General features: G+C 35.1%; 1 protein-coding gene and 1 pseudogene across 11 annotated transcripts in view; one reads left to right on the plus strand and one right to left on the minus strand.

The window, feature by feature from the left end:
- Positions 1–23,103, minus strand: part of LRBA (LPS responsive beige-like anchor protein) — a 721,151-nt gene that overhangs the window by 100,403 nt on the left and 597,645 nt on the right. The window lies entirely within an intron of this gene.
- LOC144281666 (small ribosomal subunit protein uS10 pseudogene) lies at positions 22,233–22,654 on the plus strand (annotated as a pseudogene).

A 23,103-nucleotide genomic window follows, 5' to 3' on the forward strand; every position in this document is an offset into this window, starting at 1 on the left:
AATTCAAGCACTGTAATCTTGTGATTTTTGTAGATTTTTGGAAGAATTGGTTTTATTTTTGTTTATGTTTTGGTGCTAACTATGCTTTAGATTGGCCTTGGCAAAATGTTTCTATAAAAGGCCAGAGAGAAAATAGTTTGGGCTTCACCATATGATCATTATCACAATCACTTACCTGTTATTGTAGCTCAAAGGCAGCCATAGACAATATAAACAAGTAAACATGGTGGCTGTGTTCCAATCAAAGTTTATTTACAAAAACAGGCAGCTGGCTGGATGTGGCCCATGGGCCATAGTTTACTGATCTCTGTTTTAGACTCATAAAAATAGCTTTTAAATAAATTAGTTCAATTTTGATCTTTTTTCCCCACTAAAAGAAGGTGATTACATATAGAATTCAGTATAGAATCCAAACTAACAAGAACCCAAAGCTCTGCAGATGGCCCTAATGCCTCAGGAAATACGGCTTCTATCTCTTCCCTGGAGGTATTTTCCTTTTCTGTACTTCACGGGCACCTAAAACTGCCTCAGAAGACTTCCAATTTGAAAGAGAACAGCTTCTTCCTCAGTAGAACTGGAAACGTAGTCTACCATCATCCCTGACTTAGAATCTGTTTAAGAATCAAAAGGCTCCTTCCAGGCCAATTGTGACAAATAGGTAAGTTATCTATTTTTAGTCATCCTCAATTTTCTTAAAATAGGGGTAATATCTACAGAGGAAGAATAAAAGAATGCCTATAACAATGGCTGGCACAGGTAGGTATTTAAGAAATAACCGTCCTCTTTTAGTTTACCACTTAACCTCCTTAGCCACAAAACTCCCTGACCTAAGTTCATTCATTTATTCTATCACTACGTATTCATTTAGGATTTACCATACATGTCAAGGATTGTGCTAAAACTGGGGAGGTAGCAGTGAAAAACACTGACAAAGTACCTGTTCTCATTTTTCTGAGAAGACTAACATTAAGACACAAATTATTCAACAAGATAATGATGAGTAGTACAAAGTGAGGAGATATACAATAATTGAAAATTCTGAACAGAATGAGTAGGAAAGGTTCCTCTAGAAAGGTGACATATGACTTGAGACTTAAAGGATAAAAATCAGGTAGTCAAAGAAGTAGTTGAGGAAAGAGTACTCTAGATGGATTGAACAAGTACAAAATTCTAGAGTTTATTTTTCTTAAAGATTTTATTTATTCATGAGAGACACACAGAGAGAGGCAGTGACACAGACAGAGGGAGAAGCAGGCTCCACGCAGGGAGCCCGATGTGGGACTCAATCCTGGGACCCCAGGATCACGCCCCGGGCCAAAGGCCGATGCTCAACCACTGAGCCACCCAGGGATCCCCAAAATTCTAGAGTTTAGAAAAGTTTTGGCACATTCAACATCAGAAAGGAAATAAGACTCATCTCCTGAGCTAGTTATTGCCAACAATAGCCACTATTCAATTCTGTTCATGCCAAACAACACTCTTTTCTGCTCTGCTACTTCAGCCATTCTACATCCCCACCAACTGCATAGAATGCCAATTCTATATACTACTCACTGCTCACCACAATATCAAAACTCCACCATCAAGTTAACAGCCTATATACATTGTATAATCCTATAGTCAATACTTGATCTTTATTTTATTTTATTCAACCAAACTGCATCCCCTTACTATTTTTTAATTCTGGTATAATTAATGTACAGTGTTGTAATTCGTTTCAGGTGTATAACATAGTGATTCAATAATTCTATACATTACTCACTGCTCACCATGATAAGTGTATTCTTAGTCCCCTTCACCCATTTCACCCATACCCATTCCCCCACCACCTCCCCTCTGGTAACCATCAGTTTATTCTATATAATTGAGTCTGTTTTTTTGGTCTCTTTTTTTTTAAGATTTTATTTATTTATTCATGATAGAAAGAGAGAGAGAGGCAGAGACACAGGCAGAGGGAGAAGCAGGCTCCATGCAGGGAGCCTGACGTTGGACTCCAGGATCCGGCCCTGGGCTGAAGATGGCGCTAAACCGCTGAGCCACCTGGGCTGCCCCTGGTCTCTTTAATATTTTGTTTTGTTTCTTAAATTCTGCATATGAGTGAAATCGTACATGGTATTTGTTAGGACTTGTCTTTTCTAATTTTGATAATACTCATCCATCCATATCAGGTATGGAATGATATTTCATTGTAGTTTGATTTGCATTTCCCTGATGAGTAATAGCACTGAGCACATTTTCACACATGTTGGCCATTAGTAAAGTATTGTAAAGTATTCTTTGAGAAATAGCTATTCAAGTCTTTAACACATTTAAAAAATCAGATTATTAAGTTTTTTTTTATTATTGAGTTGTAGGAGTTCCTTACATATTTTGAAAATTAAGCCCTTATCTGATAAATGCTTTGAGAATCTCTCATTCCATGGGTTTCCTTTTCATTTTATCAATTGTTTCCTTTGCTGTGCATAAGCTTTTTAGTATAATATAGGCCCACTTGTTTATTTTTGTATTTGTTGCCTATGCTTTTGGTATCATATCCATGAAATCATTGCCAAGACCAATCTCATGAAGCTCTTCCACTATGTTTTCTTCTAGTTTATGGTGATAGGTCTTAGGTTTAAGTCTTTAACTAAGTTTGGGTTGATTTTTGCACATGGGGCAAGATAAAGCAGTAACACAATCAAACTTAATGTGGACGACAGCATGGAATAATTCTCCAAACACAACTAGACTGAAGAAATGTGGAAAGTTTGGGCTGTTGGCCCCCACCCAGGCTCCTACCTGGATACTCCATGCTGACTCAGGAAACTCCAGACTTCCCCTTTAAACTCCATAGTCTGTGACCCTGAAGGCATGGCCAAGGCTTTCTCATTCTCCATTCTCCCAGTTGGGAGCTGGTGAATGGTGAGCCCTTCTCTGGAGCCCATCTAGCTGGGCATAGGCCAAAAGGTGAGCAATAAAGTATTAGGACAGATGTAGTCGGCTGCCTTCCCTAGTCTGCCCAGAAATATCTGAGACATAGGACAACATTCACTGCAAAGTTATATAAGAAGTTTTAATCAAGAGAAATTCCCTATGATATACATGTCATGCAGTAAAGAATGCTTTAACAGCAAGTACCAGAAAAGTTTTACTGTGATCTCAGCAAATAAGGGTTTATTTTTCTCATGCAATAAGAATTCTGCAGGTAGGCAACTGGTGATTTTATATTCTGCAACTTCACTGAAATCTTCTATTCCTTTTTTTTTTTTTGACAGAGAGAGAGAATGTGCAAGAGAGAGTTGGGGAGGGGGGGTAAGCAGAGCAAGAGGGAAAGAGGGAATCTTAAGCAATCTCCATGCTCAGCATGGAGCCTGATGTAGAGCTCAATTTCATGACTCTGAAATCATGAACCGAAATCAAGAGTCAGATGCTTAACTGACCGAGCCACCCAGGTGCCTCGCATCTATTAGTTCTAATAGTTTTTTGTCTGAGTCTTTAGGGTTTTTGCATATAAGATCATGTTATTTACAAATTTGGACAATTCTACTTTTAGTTTTCTGATTTGGAGGACTTTTCTTTCTTTTTCTCACCTAATTTACTCTGGCTAGGACTTCCAAATCATCAGATTTACTATAAAACCATTAACCTAATACTTGTTATATCAACAACAAATGATTCTTCCAAAGTTCAAATAAGATGTATAAAATTGCTTTGAAAATTATGAAGTACTTCCCATATGAAATATGGGATTAGAAAGAAAGGGTAATGGACTTGGATACTGGAAATGCAATTTTGAATTTTTTGCTCCTTATTAATTGTGTAACCTTGTCTATCAGCCTGAGTTTCTAGAAAATTAGGAATATCTTTATTACTGGCCCCAAGGACATTATGAAGCTCAAATGATTGAGAAGTAAAAAGCTATTTGTAAATGTTAAATATATACAAATTTAAGTTATTACTATTATACATTCTTTGGTCATAATTTCTAAGTCTTATACCAAAAATACTACTATTATTAATAATTAATAAGGAATAAAATATGCTTAGGAGCTACAACTTTTTATTGGTTACAGTTGCTGTTAAATATCATGAGACTTTTAAGCAGAAACATTGCCAGCTTTAGTAAAAGTGCTTTAACACTTTAGTGTGAAGTATTTATTTTTAAATAGTCTACCAATATGCAGACAATAGAGCAATTATTCAGTTCATGCAATGTTTTGCACATGGAAACCTGTGTTCATAATTAACCATTTTGGGTGTCATTCATAAATTATGCAGTACACAGTGAACCTGTCTACTAAGTAAATTAAGAATGCCTATACTATGTAGCCACTGATGTAGACTAGGACTTGATTTAAAATCTTTAGAAACAGAGGATTACTTTAATTCTCCAAGTGGGAGAGGAAAAAGTCCTATCTCTTTAACAAATAGTATTTCAAATCTCTGTTAAGACCTGCAATTTTCAACATGCCTATTTAGGAGATCATAGGTCAGGTTTTATAATATAACACATTGTAAGTAAGTAATTAATCATGATTGCAAACCAAAGCCCAATTTATAGGAGCTTAGAGTTTATCATATCTGTTTTACATATATGTTCCACACTAAATTAAAAGTGCCTTATCCTTGTCTGTCCTCATGGTCATAACAGCTAGCATCTGTATTTGGCCACTTGACAATCATCTGAATTAAAAAACTGTAAGTCCATGTCTTCTAAATTTCACATACCTTACCATCATTTTAAATAGCATTCCAAATCATGTCAATCATTAGAGGTAACAAGATATTTTACTATTAACATAAACCCTCACTTCTGATGTGTAAGTTGCTAATAGGCTACCTGTCCAGTTTGCTTTTTGAACTCCATTGAACACTGATCCTCTCAGTAAGGCAGGACATATTATTATTTTTTTGCTCATTTACTGTTCTCTGCTAGACTGATCAGCAATCCCTAAAAGGTACATAATAATAATAACTGCTGTTTTTCATAAACTGATCATAGTCATTCACAGCTTCTATTTCTTTTGTGCCTAAGTAAATTCATATTTCCAGATGAAAACAAAACACACTTTTATTAATGGCTTTTATTATTCTTCAAAGTGCTATAATTTTAAGATCTCAGTTGTCTAAAGAATGTAAATGAATATAAACTAAAAGGGAAGTCCAGTATGAAAAATAACTTCAAGATGTAGAATGCTGGGAAATAATAGGAGCAGACAAGGTAACTTGTGTGCAACTATCACAGACAGGGAGACTGATTTGGAACAAAGCTACTAGGCTGCCTTATGGACAGGGAGGAAAGAGCTCAAAGAGTTCTGAGAAGCAGAACTTATAGCCATATTGAAAGGGAAGTTTAACGTATATGTAACATAGGAAAAACCTGCCATATATGAAAGCAATAGCACAAATGTCTTCAAATAGAATGACAATAATGTTACAAATAGAGGACTAATATGTACCTTACCATTTACTTGGACAATACAATGATATGCTACATTCAGAATACAGAATTCACTAAAATAATTTCTTAGCTATTCTTATGAATTATATATTAATTTCTTACATATTCTTAATTTATCCATTAATAAAACACACTAATAACAAACCACTACATAAAAGTAAGAATATGTGTCTGGATTCTTTTACTTAGCATCATGTTTTCATGGTTCACCCATGGTGTAGCATGTATCAGTACTTCATTCTTTGTTATGGCTCAATAATATTTGTTGATATGGATATACAAAAGTTTGTTAATCTATTCGTCAGTTGATAGACATTTGTGTTCTTTCCATTGTTTAGCTAAGCTGAATAATGCTTCTATGAGTATGAATGCACATATTTTCTTATGGATATTAGCAAGGCGTACTGCATGCAGAAATAGAACAAACTATACCACTCTTCAAAATTACATTTACTGGGGATCCCTGGGTGGCTCAGCGGTTCAGCACCTGCCTTTGGCCCAGGGCGTGATCCTGGAGTTCCAGGATCGAGTTCCACATCGGGCTCCCTGCATGGAGCCTGCTTCTCCCTCTGCCTGTGTCTCTGCCTCTCTCTTTCTCTCTTTCTCTATCATGAATGAATGAATGAATGAATGAATAAATAAATATCTTTAAAAAATAAATAAAATTACATTTACTAATTTACTAAAGGAAAGATTACTTTAAACGAATTTTTTCGGTCAATTTTCTAAGGGTAACCTAAAAAGTCTTTTTTCAAGGGCATGAAGCACTTAGATAATTTATAGAAGTTTGTCATGCAGGTATCATAAAATCCTTGTGTGACAGAAGTATTCCAAGGCACTATATATGAAAAAATGGCATATGAAAAACTGAGAGCACATTGTATTCTCAGCACAGAAGCCTAACAAAATGGAAGTAGCAGTTAACCTCCTGATAGTAGAAATTTTAAAAATGGGCTTAAATTAGAGCAAGGTACTCTCAAAAAGAATTTCTAAATGCTGAAAGTGTCAGTACCCACCCATCAGTTGCAGAGATGGTGGAAATAGGGTACATGTGGCATTACAGCCTGGCAGGGGTCACATGTGCAGCTTTAAAAGGTTTATTCAATTCACTATAATAAATTATCTTTTGATTACTATTTCTTTAACATGAACAATAGGGAAAAAGTGATGCACTTTTTACATCTATAAGAGTCCGTGAAACACTGTCTGTAAAACCTCTTCTAAAGAGCTGTAGACTCAGAATTTTTATTTTGGAATGTAATAAGCAGATGTCCCTCTCCTTTCTTGCTCCTTCCTTTCCCCTGGCCTCAGCAAAGAAACAGAGTGGTTGGCACTCCTACCTAAGGTTCTGAAAAGGTAAGGAACGTCTTATGGGTTGATGCTTCCTTTAAACGTAAACCCAACATTAAACCTTACAAATTAAACAAAACTAAAAATACATTTAAGGTTTTATGACAAGAAAGACTTTTTGTACTTTTATAATGAGGACTTAGTTGGAGATTAAAACAATACATATTTTGGTTAAATAGGGTTACAGAAAAATAATACAAATTGGTTAGATTTATTTATTTATTTATTTATTTATTTATTTATTTATTGTTAGATTTATAAAACACAAACTTTACCTAAAGTTTATTTATTTTTCTACAGGAAAGCATTAAAACAAAGGGGAATGAGGGTAGGAAGAAGATATGGGCTTTAAGTGACGTATTCAGGTCTATTACTCTCCATATGAATTTTTCACGTTTCTATTTTGTAGGTATTTAGAATTGTCCTGCAGACTTGTTAGCAGTTAATGACTAAGGCCTGCAGAACACTGTTATTCTTGATTCCAAAATTAATTGTATTATCTTTATTTTCTAATCTTTGGGTCACAAGTCTTAAATGATAAATTTATTTTTTTAGATTATAAATTTCTAAAGATGTTTATAAGCCATTACTTGAAAAATAAAAAGCTAATATTCATAGAATAGTCAGAAAGGAGTTATTTTGAAAGATAAATCAAATTGCATATTTAAATCATTTTAGGCAAAAAAATATTATCTAAGTGGATTTTCTTTTCCTTGTAAAATATTTGCTGGGAATACTTTTTATCTTTTTCCATATACTGATTTGAACAAGTAGACCTATGTAAATACAGAATCTGCAACTCTGCATATAAATGAAAACAAAAGGCCCATGAACTTATATTACAGAACCTGCAATATAGTCATACAGTGGCAAGCAGACAAAGATATTAAACAAAACAGAACAAAAACACCTTTTTTTGAGGTGAATGAGTTAAAATGTTGGGCAAACTTTTAAAATGTTTAATATTAACTACTGTTTTATTTTCTACTGCAAATATTTGCCTCTGTGGCATCTACTATATACTAAAAAAAGAAAAAAAATAATCAGGAATAGTAAGAAGAGTAAAAGAAAAATAAAAGGGGAGACAAAGAAATGGATAAGGAAGAAAAAGAGAAAAGGAAGATTGAGAGAGCAAAGAGCTTGGAAGAGGAGGCAAATTAGCTTAGTCAAGGTCTCTTGGGACAATGTGCTGAGTTACCAGACCAGAAATGAGGGGTTGAAAGCTACTACTGATAACCGGTGGAGGCTGAAAGTGCTACTTAAGTGCTTGGTGTCTGTGGAAAAAAAGAGGGAGGAGAGGTTTGAGACTGAGGATGCCAAGTGCATTCCCAGCCAGCAGAGTAAAAAGGAAGCATTAACAGCAGCCTCAGGGGAAGCTAAACATTCTATCCCACGAGCCAGAGGGTAAATGTGGCAATAGCTGTGAGTAGCAGCTGGATAGAGGGATAAAGAAATAAAGAAGCCACAGGAAAATTGGCAGCTATAGACATATAAGGCAGACTAGGCCTTGTCTTAATATTTGGATGAACAAACTGCCTGGAAAGAACATTGCCATCTTTCTCCTGCCAATGGGTTACTAAACAACTAGGATGCAATGACTTCAAATTTAGTTTGCCAAACTATGCCAAGTATTGATGTAACTTTGTAGAACAGTAGCTCTGCTGAAAGAAAAGATATAACTAAGATACTCAGCTTTCTAATAATCAAAATCAGAATTCTCCTTGACTATCCAAGTAGTGCTCTAAAATATTTAAAATGAAGAAAAAATACTTAAAATACCCATTTCTAACACATCAATATTTTCTAAATTTTATTTTCTAGAGCATAGTTTAACAAAATGAAAAAGCATATCTATCAATATTCCCTCTGGTATATTAGTGACCCCATGATACTCAAGAGAAATAGAAAATTGGAAACATGAATTGTTTTTAAAGGAATCTATGAAATAATATTCTTTCTTGTTACTTTCATTCATACTTTGCCAATGAAAAAAAGGTTCAAAGTATTGTCAGAAGACAATCTACATTACCTTTGCTTTGTTTTAGAATGTAAGGTAAAATATCATAGAATTTTGTTTTATATAAGTATCTGCTCAATATTATCAGAGCAATATCCAACGACAAGATTTACCAAACACAATTTTTCAAATTACTAGGCCTGATATATTGGGTAAACTGTAATTTGTATGCATAATTCCCTTGGCCTGAGTAAGTCAATCTTCTCTTTTCTTTAGGATTAAGCTAATTGAAGATTGGTGCTAATGAAAAAGGTAAGATCCCAGCCCTAGAAGAATTTTACGTTTAAGGACATCAAACAGAAAAGTAAGAAACATCTATTAAGTTGCAGGAATTCCTATAGAATTCCTAAATTCTACAGCAATTCAAGGAAGGGGAGAAGCTGTAGTAGAGAAAAAGTTCCTCGAGGAATTAAAATTTAAGATAGTCGCTAAAGCATATATGAAATTTGGGTAAAAAGTATCTGGCAGGCAAAGATGAACATAATGTTAATACAAGAAGTAGAAGTAATGAAGCAAATATATTATGTAGAGTTACCATTGGAAAATTAGATTTGACAGCAATTGCAACTAGCAGTACAAGTAGAAAGCACAGAAGCTAACGAGAACCATGATACTCAAGAAGAATAGGAAGTCTGGGGATGTCTTAGTGTACTCAGGCTGTCATAACAAACTACCATAGACTGAGGGGCTTGAACAATAGAAATTTATTTTCTCAAAGTTCTGGAGGCTGAAAACTCCAAGATTGAGGTTTTGGCAGGGTTCAGTTTCTTTTCTTTTCTTTTTTTTTTAAAAGATTTATTTATTTATTTATTCATGACACACACACACACAGAAAGAGAGAGAGAGAGAGGAAGAGATACAGGCAGAGAAAGAAGTAGGCTCCATGCAGGGAGCTCAACGTGGGACTCGATCCCAGGTCTCCAGGATCAGGCCCTGGGCCAAAGGCGGTGTTAAACCACTGAGCCACCCGGGCTGCCCCAGGTTTAAGCTTCTGATGAGAGCTCTCATCCTCACTTTCAGACTTGCAGACTAATATTATTACTGTGTCCTCACATGACAGAGAGAGTGATCTCTGGTGTCTTCCTCTTATAGAAGGCCACCAGTTTTGCTTTGTCTTGTTTTTTAAATTTAAGTATAAATGACATACAGTGTTAATTTCAGGTGTACAACACAGTGATTCCACATTTATGTACCTTATGAAATATTCAACACAGTAAGTCCAGTTACTATCTGTCACTATACAAAGTTGTAACAATATTATTGACAATATTCCTTAAGCTGTACTTTACATCTCCACAACTTAACTCATTTTATTTTATTTTTTAAAAGATTTTATTTATTTATTCATGAAAGACACAGAGAGAGAGGCAGAGACACAGGCAGAGGGAGAAGCAGGCTCCACGCAGGGAGCCTGACGTGGGACTCGATCCCAGGACTTCAGGATCATGCCCTTACTCTTTTTTAAAACTAAAGTTTGTACCTCATAATTCCCTTCACCTATTTTTCCTATCCCCCTATACCCATTCCCTCTGGAAACTACCATTTTTTTCTCTGTATTTAAAATCAGTCTATTTTGTTTTGTTTGTTTCATTTTTTAGATTCCACATATAAGTGAAATCACATGGTATTCCTCTTTCTCTGTCTTACTGCACTCAATGTAATATCCTCTAGGTCCATCTATGTTGTCACAAATGGTAAGATTTCATTCTTTTTATGGCTGAGTAATATTCCACTGTATATACATATCATACCGTCTTTTATCTGCTTATCTATCAATGGGAATTTATCTCCTTCCATAACATGACTGTTGTAAAAGATGCCAGCACTATTGGATAGAGGTTTTACCCTTATGACCTCATTTAAACTTAATTACTTCCTTAGATGCCCTATATGTCCGGTAGAGTGACATGGGAAATAGGGCTACAACATATCAATTTTATAGGGACACAATACAGTCCATAGCAAAGAGTAAAACTAAAAGTTTCACAACAAACGATACAATTTTTTAAAAGGCTTAAGTAAGGTTACATACAATAAAGTGTTTAAACTGGTTCATGGATATCACAATAGAAAAGTAAACTCAAGAAGGTAGGAACTTACCTACTTACTAACTTTAATCACTCACTCACTCACTCACTCACTCACTCACTCAATGTAGACTCCACGCCCAGTGTGAAAGCCCAATAAGGGGCTTGAATTCAGAACCCTGAGATCAAGACCTGAGCTGAGATCAAAAGTCAGATACTTAACTACCTGAGCCACCCAGGCACCCCAGAGACTTTATTTTTAACCACTGTATCTCAACAGCTTCACCACATATACTGTAACTACTAGCCAATTATAGCTATTTAAATTTAAGTCAGTTAAAATGTAAAATTCAGTTCCTCAGTAATATTAGTGATATTTCAAGTGCTCAATAGCCATATATGGTTAGTGGTTACCATAAAGGATAATACATATTTCCATCATCACAGAAACTTTTGGTCAATAACACTATTCTAGAGCCTAGATAGGTATGTGACCTGTTAATTGTTGGATGAATAAAGAATATAAAGAATTGTTAGCACACATGGTTTAAGACGATCAATATTACATGCAAAAAATGAATGGTATCTTCAATTTATACTTTTGTAAAAGATCCGAAAGAATCACTTGCAACATTGCTAGGAACATTTACATTAAGAAGTATTTCTGCAGGAGATTAATGCTCAGAATTTTGCCTGCTTATGACCTGAATCAAGAGTGTCTGGGTGGTACAGTCGGTTAAGCCTCTGACTCTTGATTTCAGCTCAGATCGTGATCTCAGGGTCGTGGGATCAAGTCCTGCATCGGGCTCCCTGCTCAATGTAGAGTCTGCTTGAGACTCTCCCTCTCCCTCTGCAACCCATGTCCCCTGCCACCTCTCTCTAAAATAAATAAATAAATCTTTAAAAACAGGAGGATGAGAAGACTCTAAAGCCAGAGATGTGTCTAGTATCTCACCCTCAGGTACCACTGGTCTTATTTCAGCCATTGTAAGTGGCAAGATCAATAATGAATAAATTCACCAGGAAGTTCATATGGTACATATTGTCAGTGTTGTTAGCAATGAATGTGGGACTGTAATCTGTTGTGAGAATACTAGGATCTGGATTTCTATTTTTTTTTAAAGATTGTATTTATTTATTTGACAGAGAAAGCACAAGCAGCGGGAGCAGCAGGCAGAGGGAGTGAGGGGCAGACTCCATGCTGAGCAGGAAGCCTGACACAGGGCTCAGTTCCAGGACCCTGGGATCATGACCTGAGCTGACTGAGCCACCCAGGTGAACTCCTCTATTTCTGTTTAGATTATTTATTTATTTTTTGCTCATGAATGAGGATGAATAGAATACCTGCAACTAATGTTTTATTTATTTAGAAATGAGTCGCTAATTTTTTCAAGCACTTGAAATCACAATTTCAGTGCAATCACAGGGCATTATGGTTGGTAATTCTACTTTTATACTTCGATACTTCAATCTGTCATTATAATGAGACATTTTAGCATATAAATTAAATATAGGAGGCTTCCTTCTATAAGGGGTTAAGATTTTTCTGCGACTCTCACACATAAAAGAACCTATTTTCTTGCTAAGTCCAAAACCCAAGGATATACCTTTCTTGAACTTGCATAAGCCATCCATTTTCTTGATAAATGTAGATAAACTTCAGAATGCGCTTTCCCTGGACTTATACTTTGGCTATCTTTCCTGAGAATTGAAAATAGTTAATAAGTAATCTCTTGAATAATGTTTCCCATACTTCAGAACATCTTTTCTGAGAACAGAATGGTAAGTGAACTGGACCATCTGCCCACACCATATTTTGTCACTTTGCCACAACACGTTTTTTTCCTTGCTGACCTACTTTTCCTACTTCCTGATAAATGCCAGAAGTATAGAGCAAGCTCACTTTGGAGGAAACCTTTACTGCTAACTGTGAGTAAAGCTTTCTCGCCTGTTTTTTTGCTGTTCTTGCTCTAGAACTCTCAACCTTCCCTAGCTTCCACAAATAGTTCTTGTTCCATAGGCAACTGGGAATATAAAACAGACAAAAATTTCCTCCTCAAGGGATTCAAGTTAATCCCTTTAACTCTTCTTTCTACCACTGTGTGATCCTTTCTTCTTCCTATTAGTGCCTTTTTTTCAGGTAGTATCAAGAAAGAAAAGCAAAGGATGACAAAGACAGTTTTAATAAAATAATATGATAGTAATGAAGCCAAATAAACTCCATTAGAACTCCCAAGTACAAAACCAGAAATTTTCTCCTGGCATATTCTATAATATCAATTTCCTGATTTACTATAGTACAGACAACTAAATCTTTCCCATTAATACATTTTATCTTTTTTACTTTTAGCAACAGACCCATCCTGCTTTGCAATTTAGGGAACTGAGCTTGATATTACACACCCCAAACTCCCATGCTGCTAACAGCAAACATGAGACTAAATTTTAGAAATTGGGATGTGAGCAGAAGTGATGCACCCAACTTCCTAGTCACATCCTTTAAAAGAGAAGCTGCTTGTCTCTTTCCAAAGGGCTAGGATGTGAATATGAAAGCTGACTGCAAAAGAAGAATAAACCCAAGCAATGGAAGAACAAGGAAGAAGGAACTGGGAACATCATAGATTACATTTTTCCTAATTCCATGGATTGCCTACCAGCTCAGACTTTATCTTGGAAAGAAACTTTCCATCTCCATTTAAACAACTACTTTTTGGTCTATATGAAAACTGTAAATCATAAAATCAGCAGTAAAAATAGTTATATTTAGAAAAACAGGATATGTATATATAGTCTAAAAAGGCAATATGATCAGATGAAAGCCCTAAGAGATCAACTATACTCAAACATGAAATGTATTTCTTAGAGACAGAAAATCCTTCAATACCCAGCTCAAATGTCTTTTAAATATCTTCATTCCTCTGTCACCTATGCTCCAATTTGTCACATTCTGTACCAGTTATTTCCATTACTAAATGGTAAATTCCCTTTATGGCAGAGTTCCATAATATTCGTCCTTGTATCTTTCCAGAATTGGCACAGGGTAGGTACCAATAAATATTTGCTGAACGAAACACTGGACTTTGAGAAGCAATGAAAGAAATGTGCTGAGAAAATATTTTTTTTAAATGCTTTTCTCTACTTGCAAGTCATACATTATAATAATATATTTCTTCTTCAACTCTACAACTCTAGACTATGAATTCATAATTTACTTCTTTTATGGGATCATCAATCTCAAGTTATCCATAACCACTAATTTTTGGAGTTGAAATGCAGATTCTATCAGCCAGTGCTAGATTATAAACATTTAATGCATGAATTGCAGACACTTTTATGTAAAGAATAGGCTGAGGACATTTTCACGGGAGTAATAAATAACTTCAGATGTCCTTGTAAGAAACTCAGACATGGTGCTGACCCATTAATTTTCTCTACTGAATGCATTTTCACGTCAAAAAAGTGTTACCCATCATTATTTTGTGTTACCACAGTAAAGAAGATTTAATCTTCTTTTACATCACAATTCCCTTGTGTCAGTAGCCACGTGATCATTCAGTATCACACCTATTCTAAATCTGTCATAATGCTTAAAACCTACTGCCCTTATTTAATATCCATTATCTATTTGCTGTCAAGAGAGGTTAAGTAACTTAACCATGGTTACAAGTTAGCTAATACTGAACATCTGGGACAACATTCCTAATATTCTGAGTATATATGCATCATACTTGTCCATGCATGTATCACACAATTTTACAAAATTATTGAGATAGTTGATATGTAAGTGCAAAACACATGACCAAATCTATTATACATGCGACTTAAATTTACCTGAATTAGAACTGTAGGTGTGTCTATGGAATATTTCCTGGAATCTTATTACGTTTATGCTATTATTTACAGATAATGAGAAAGACGAAAAGCTAGGCTAATAGCAGTAGGTATAATACGTAGCAGAATAAAGAAAGTTGTAAGAGAAATACAAAGTACACCTGAGATTTCACAGAAAAAAAAAAGGACTTTGTAGTTCTGGCTATTATATTTATAGAATTGACTGCTGAACAACGTGGGGGTTAGAGGCATTAACCACTTCTCCCAGTCAAAAATCCATACATAATTTTTAACTCTTCTAAAACTTAACTGCTCATAGCCTACTATTGACGGGAAGCCTTACCAATAACATAAACAGCTAATTAATACATATTTTGTATGTTATATACATTATATACAATATTTTTATAATAAAATAAGCTAGAGAAAAGAAAATGTTATTAAGAAAACCATAAGGAGGGATGCCTGGGTGGCTCAGGGGTTAAGCATCTGCCTCTGGCTCAGGGCATGATCCTGGGGTCAGGGAATGGAGTTCCACATTGGGCTCCCTGCAGGGAGCCTGCTTCTCCCTCTGCCTATGTCTCTGCCTCTCTCTGTCTCTCTCATGAATAAATAAATAAAATCTTAAAAAAAACATAAGGAAAAATCATTTAGAGTACTGTAAAAAAAAGTTCATGTATAAATAGACCCATGCAGTTGTCAACCATATATCAGAAGCACTAAGTAACACTTAAATTTGCTTTTTTTGGGTTTTGGGGATGGAATAAAGATCAACAAGAAGAAGTTAGAGGGAACAGATTTCACTCACTGTAATAGGATGTAAAAAAAAAAAAAAGAAAATAGAATGTCAGAGACAGAAAATTTACTGTGACAATATACTACAGGCATAATTTCTACGTGTAGCTGAGTTCTCAGTGGTGAAATTGGTGGGGGGGGGGTGGTTCTAAAAGGAATCCCACTACAGTCATGATTTCAATGCAAGAGAATAATATGGTTGTACTACATGTTTAGAAGATAGACCCTTCAGCAGCATATTAAATATATCTAAAGAGGTAGTGAGACTAGAAAGCAGCTTATTGGATAGTCCAAATAAGAGATAAGAAAGGCTAGTGTGGCAAAAATGAGCCAGAAGAGTCAGGAAAAGATGGTCTAATTACCTCAATCAATTACATGTTAATATTATCTATTACTGTACTTGCAAGATAAAACAGGAATTTAAAAGTTACTTAATAGAACTATCATTTACCCTACTATTATCATTTACCCCACTATATTCTGAAATCCGTATTAAAAATATCTCAACTATAATATATTCAAAATTGAATTTATCTTTCTTAAAAAGTATATTTCATCCTCTTCCTATAATACATATTTCAGTTGTTAGTAAGACAATTCACCCAGTAATCTCAGTTTAAAATCTCAAGGTCATCTTCAACTTCTATTATGACCCAGATATCTAGAATGTCTTCTCTATCCCCTCTGCCATTGTTTTAACTATTGTTCTTGTTCATCTTTTGCTCAGTTCCCTATAATAGCTTCCTGAATTTCCTGTCTCCTTTTTCCCAACTCTAGCCCAAAGTTCACATTTCCACCTTCCTTATCAATAAATTAAATATAATCATGTCCCTTCTGTGTCTTTCTAGTGATTCCTGGCTGTCTAGAAGATGAGGTACCAACTCCTTAGTAAGGTATAAAAGCTTCATAAATGTGGCCTCCACCTACCTCTCAAGACTTATCATTGGCTTTTCTTGCCCAAGAAACCTATGCTACAGCCATGTAGAAAATCCCATTATTTCCTATTTCATACACTTTCCAGACTATAAGCTTATTCATTCATTTCATATGGCAATTGTCAAGTGTCAGTGCCTAGGCAAGGGACATTTTAAATCAATCTCTATTTAGGAAATAAACCAATGACCTTTGTATTCTATTGGTAGTTGATTCTCTAGAATGATTTAAAAAAAAAAGTTTCCCTCATCTTATCCTTATAGACCACTAAACTTCTTTCTAATGTATAACTCTGTTACCATTTTTCAAACACAATGTTAATATATTGTTATATTAATATTGTTATATTGTTATATTTTGTTATTAAAAATAAGAGCTAGTCCCTAAAGAAAATTTAGAAGAGAAAAAAAATACCATTTCAGATGATTTCTGAAATGGTATGCTTTGATTCTCTTATCTTTTTGTGTATCTAGCATGTAGAATGTATTCTCTTTATCTTTCTGCTTTGTAGTTATCCTGAGGCTTATATAAAACATCTTACTAATACGATGGGCAGGCCGGGTGGCTCAGTGGTTTAGCACCGCCTTCAGCCCAGGGCCTGATCCTGGAGACCTGGGATCGACCCAGGTCTCACCCCAGCATCAACTATTAAGGTGTTGGTATATGCCCTTATATTTTTATTATGTTTAGATACTATACACATAACCACAATTTTATAAAAAATTTTTTAGATTAAAAAAATTTTTTAGATTAAAATACAACTGACAAAATTGTATATTTTTAAAGTGCATACTGTGAAGATTTCACATAGGTGTACTTTGTGAAATAATTACAAGAATCAGATTAATTAACATATCTATCAGCTAACATAGTTTTACCTTTTTCTTTTTTAGTGTATATGGTAAAGTGCTTAAGTTCTACTCTTTTAGCAAATTTCACATGCATAACACTGCATTACTAATTATAGTATTAAATAACTATTGGTTTCATTTACATGGTGTACGTTAGATCCCCAGGGCTTACTCATCTTGTAACTAAAGCTCTATACCTTTTTGACTAGCAGATGCTATTTCCTCCACCCTAGAGACTTGGTAACCACCATTTTACTCTGTTTCTATGAATGAATTTGGCATCTTTTTTTTAATTGACTCCATATGTAAATTAGATCATACAGTATTTGTCTTCCTCTGCCTGCCTAATTTAACCTAGCATGATGTTCTCTAGGTTCATCCATCTTGTTGCAAATGGCAGGATTTCGTTCTTATTCATGGGTAAATAATATTCCACTGTATACACACCATCTTCTTTATTCCCGGCCAACACTTGCTATATGGTCTTTTTGAAAAACTATCCTAACAGGTACACATTATAGTTTTGATTTGCACTCCTCTGATGATTAGTGATGCTGAATACCTTTTTGTGTATACCAGTGGGCCATTTGTATGTCTTTGGAAAAATGTCTATTCAGATATTTTGCTTATTTTTAATTGAGGTCATTTCTTTCTTTCTTTCTTTTTTTGCTATTGAGGTGCATAAGTTTCTTATATAATATGGGTATTAATCTTATTGTATATAAAGTTCGAAAATATTTTCTCCCATTTCATAGCTTGCCTTTATATTTTGTTGACTGTTTACTGGGCAGAAGCTTTTAAGTTTGATGTACTCTCATTTGTTTATCTTTGCTTTTGAGTCATATAAAAAAAATTTATTGCCAGGGCAGCCCAGGTGGCTCAGCAGTGTAGCGCCGCCTTCAGCCCAGGGCATGATCCTGGAGACCCGGCATCGAGTCCCACGTCGGGCTCCCTGCATGGAGCCTACTTCTACCTCTGCCTGTGTCTCTGCCTCTCTCTCTCTCCTCTCTGTGTTTCTCATGAATAAAAAATCTTTTAAAAAAATTATTGCCAATATCAATGTCAGAGAGTTTTTTCCCTATGTTATCTTCTACAAGTTTTACAGTTCTAGTTCTTATATTTACACCTTTAATCCATTTCAAATTGATTTTTGTTGAGTAATGTAAGACTTTCATTCCTTTGCATGTGGTTATCCAGTTTCCCAACACCATTTATTGAATAGACTATCCTCCCCCCACTGTGTATTCCTGGCACTCCTGCCAAAGATCAGTTGACTATATATGCACAGGTTTGTATCTGGGATAGCTCTACATCACTATTTTGAAAAAGAAAGTTAGTATGGTTTCAATCTTCTTAAATTGGCCAAGACTTGTTTTCTCACCTAGCATATGATATACTTAGAGAATGTTCTGTGTGCACTTAAGAAGAATATGTGTTCTGCCATTGTTGGATAAAACATTCTGTATTTATCTGCTACGTCCATTTGGTCTTAAGTATAATTCTAGTCCAATGTTTTAGTGCTCTTCTGTCTAGATAATCTATCCATTGTTGAAAGTGAAGTGCTGAAACCACCTACTATTAATGTATCATTGTTGATTTCTCTCTTCTATATCTAAGCTATTATTAACAGGTAAAGACTTACTAATGCCATCTTTTTAATTGTTTCCTGGATGTTATATAGTTCCTTTCTTTCTCTCTTGCTGTCTTCCTCTGTGAACTGATGATTTCTGAAATGGTATGCTTTGATTCTCTTATCTTTTTGTGTATCTAGCATGTAGAGTATATTCTCTTTATCTTTCTGCTTTGTAGTTATCCTGAGGCTTATATAAGACATCTTACTAATAAGATTGGCAGGCCGGGTGGCTCAGCGGTTTAGCACCGCCTTCAGTCCAGGGCCTGATCCTGGAGATCTGAGATCAAGTCCCACGTCAGGCTCCCTGCATGGGGCCTGCTTCTCCCTCTGCCTGTGTCTCTGCTCTCACTCTATGTGTGTGTCTCTCATGAATAGATAAATAAAATCTTAAAAAGAAAGACAAAGAGAAATCTTACTACGTTAAGTCTATTTTAAATTCATAACTTTGCATAGAAAAATTCTATCCCACTCCATTTTAGGTTTTTGATGTCAGAATTTATATCTTTTTATATTGCGTATCCATTGACAGATTATGATAGCTAGTTATTTTTAATCCTTTTGTCTTTTAATTTTTATAATAGAGTTAAGTGATTAACACACTACTAATAATACAGTATTAGAATATTCTTTTTCTGACTATACACTTATCTTTATCAGTGTGTTTTAAATTTTCATGTTTTCATTTACAAGTTAGTATTCTTTCATTTTAGCTTGAAGAATTCCTTTCAGCATTTATTGTAAGGAAGGTCTTGTGATGAACTCAACTGAGTTTGTGCTTTCTCCCAATCCCACAGAGATAAGTCAACTTTCTGTGCATGTTCCCCCGCTGCCCTCCAAGGGCAGGCAGAGTCAACAGTTAAACTGGGGAAAGAACATATAAATGTTCTATGTGGTATTTTTATTCCTGCAACTCTAAGTTGAAAATGATTCTCAGGACACCTGGCTAGCTCAGCTGGTTAAACATCTAACTCTTGATTTCCACTCTGGTCATGGTCTTATGGTAGTGAGATCAAACCCTGCATATCCAGCTCTAGGCACTCAGCATGAGGTCTGCTTGAGATTCTCTCTCTCCTCCCTCTGTCCTCCTCCTCCTCTCACTTTCTAAATAAGTAAGTAAATAAAGAAAATCTTTAAAAAAAAGATTCTCAAATAAAATGTAGAAAACATTTTAATGTTCAAGTAGGACATAAATATTTAAAACAAAAAATAAAATGAATAAAAAAGAAAGAAGGAAGAAGGAAGAGAGAGAGAAAATAAAATTCAGAAACTGATTTAAGCTAAAAAAATCTAAAATATCTCAGAAACATGAGATGTGCATTTCTATGTAAAATACAAGCACTATGACATTCAAGTTAATATATTATTTAATATGAGAACAATTAGGCAAACCAAATTTGCCTTTGTTTAAAAATAAGAAACCAGAATATCTACCTTTTATAGAAAGTATCCTAACATATTTGGAATATCTGTTAATATAGAGAAAACCAGCCACCTTTTCATATTTATACAATACTCTCAAAACCACTCATTTTTTCCTAGCATTGCAAGTACTCTGATATCCAACCTAATGTTTATTTTTGAACGATCATTCTCAAATACAGAGTACAAGAATCAACCAGGTCGTAAAAAATAATCATGCTGGAAAAGCATGAAACAATCCTCATCTTCCTTTTCTTCTTTTTTTGGTAAAAGGTCACTTTCTGGCTACCATGACCAAGAAATTTGCTGGGTTACACATTTTAGCTGGAAAAAAATATGTTGGATGTATTCTACTTTTTGGCAAGTCCAACGGACATAAATACTTCAGTAACAGTCATTTATTGGGTATCACTGTGCAGAGAGTTACACGAGAGCATCCATAAGCAGAAGAAAACCCATAGCAAACATGGTGCTTCTCAGGTACACTGCAACTGTGGGTGACATGGCTCAGTGCCAGAAACAAAAGCAATGAGGGACTGAAGGCAACTTCTTCCCAGCCCTGCAGAGCACCGCAAGAAGCAATGGTGGTCATAAGAGGAATTGGGTGAGTAAGCATTTGTCTGTGAATTCAGCTTCTAGTCCCATATTGTGAGCCCATTAGTCTCACTTTTTTTTCTCCAACCATTATCATTAGTCCCTGGCAGAAATTAGAATTTCCAGCTGTACCTGGCAGCATGTTACTGTGATAATTTACACAAAGATTAAATTCTGTATAAAATCCGCCTTCTCTTCCACCTCCTTCTCCTTCTTCCTTCTAACCTCTGGAGAACTTAAATTGCTCTGGACAAGTACTAAGTTACCAAAGATGACACTTTGTTTATTATTTTTTCCCCTGAATCAGCACATTAAGCTACTTCAAGAACTTAAAGAAATATATTAAATTGCTCACATATTTATTCATCAAATATTTGTTTAGTACTTATTCTGAACTATCCTAGTGGTTCAGTGTTAGTTGCCAAAAAAGGTGATATAAACTCCCTTCCTAACCTCAAAACAATGGGGAAAAAATATGAACTTCAAAATAAATGGTATGGGCTAATCATATGAATAAAGGTAAACTTAGATCTGTTTTTCATACCAGAAACCAAGGATCAGACACCTAAATGTGAAAAAGTGAAGCAAGTGCTGGAAGAAAGCATTTGTGAATTTCTATGTAACCTAAGAGTGGAAAAAACTGTATTGGAGATGAGAGGGATCAATCTAACATGGCCATTGCTTAATTTTTATCATGTCTAATTGTTGATGGATATTTTGGTTATTAACTTGTACTAAACAAATATGTGAGTTATAACATATAAAGCAAAATTATTTGTCATGAGAAACTTAACTATCAAAGTAATCAGCATGTTTCTTCTTTTTGGCTAGCTGTTTCTCTCTCAGTCAAAACTATATAGGAATCCAAATATATGAAAAACAAATCACCATATGGGTAAATGTCACAATTTATTAACTGTACTTCCAGGGGATTCTGATACAGGTTGTTTTCCATGCGCCACATTTTAAAATACATTACTGTAAATGATACAGTTTATACTTGTAACCAGGATTCTCTACATGAGAATAGAAGATATCCACTAGGCAAGGACCTATGAGTCATATGCGTATAAAATCAGATTAAGACTGAGCTACAGGGAGGCTACAGAGTAATATGTAGAGGTTTTTATGAAACAGTTCAAGGAAGATAAGTTTTAAGAAAAGCTATTTGCAAGTTTTTATTTTGTTTTTTGAGGGGGGTGGTAAGAAGGGTAAGGTTATGAGTTTTAAGATACAGTTTGGTTAAAAAAAGAGTAGGGCTCTTTGAGGAAGACACGGTTGCAGCTAGAGCGGAGCTTAGGGTGCCTCGCTCCTGCTCCTGACTCACGGCTGTTCGCTGAGGACCAAGTCGGTCAGGAAGCCGCACCGCAGCCATGGCATTTAAAGACACTGGGAAGACACCCGTAGAACCAGAGGTGGTGATTCACCGACTTAGAATTACTCTAACCAGCTGCAACGTAAAATCTTTGGAAAAGGTGTGTGCTGACTTGATCAGAGGTGCAAAGGAAAAGAATCTCAAAGTGAAAGGACCAGTGTGGATGCCTACCAAGACTCTCAGAATCACTACGAGAAAGACTCCTTGTGGTGAAGGTTCTAAGACTTGGGATCGTTTTCAGATGAGGATCCACAAGCCACTCATTGATCTGCACAGTCCTTCAGAGATTGTTAAACAGATTACCTCCATCAGTATTGAGCCTGGAGTCGAGGTTGAAGTCACCATCGCAGATGCTTAAATCAACCTTTTTAATAAATTGATTATCTGTTGTTTAAAAAAAAAAAAAAGAGTAGGCTCACATTTCAATGAAAAGGAATAGCATGTGGTAGGCACTGTGGTAAGAAAATAATGGCATAAATCTATGAGCTAGAACCTGTTCCAGAAGTGAAAAGCTACCACAACTATTACAGGTTCTTAGGCCAGGTAAAAAAGAAATCTGTAATTCTCCCTCACATTTCCAGCTGTATCATTGAGGCTGAAGTCTGCAAGGATGAGTAATCACTATTAGACACAAACCTTTTCAGAATTATGGAGATGGTGAATATACGTGGGGAGGAATTCTTTTAATTATTCTTACAAAATTTAAAATGTTTTTAATGTTACATTAATATTTTAATGAAACATTAAATAATAATGTCAGCAGGAAGTTACTTCAGAATAAACACTAATTTAGATACTTTTCCAACATGAATTTGGTATACCTTAGATATATTTCACT

This window comes from Canis aureus, chromosome 13, assembly GCF_053574225.1.
Source record: "Canis aureus isolate CA01 chromosome 13, VMU_Caureus_v.1.0, whole genome shotgun sequence".
Classification (NCBI taxonomy): Eukaryota; Metazoa; Chordata; class Mammalia; order Carnivora; family Canidae; genus Canis; species Canis aureus.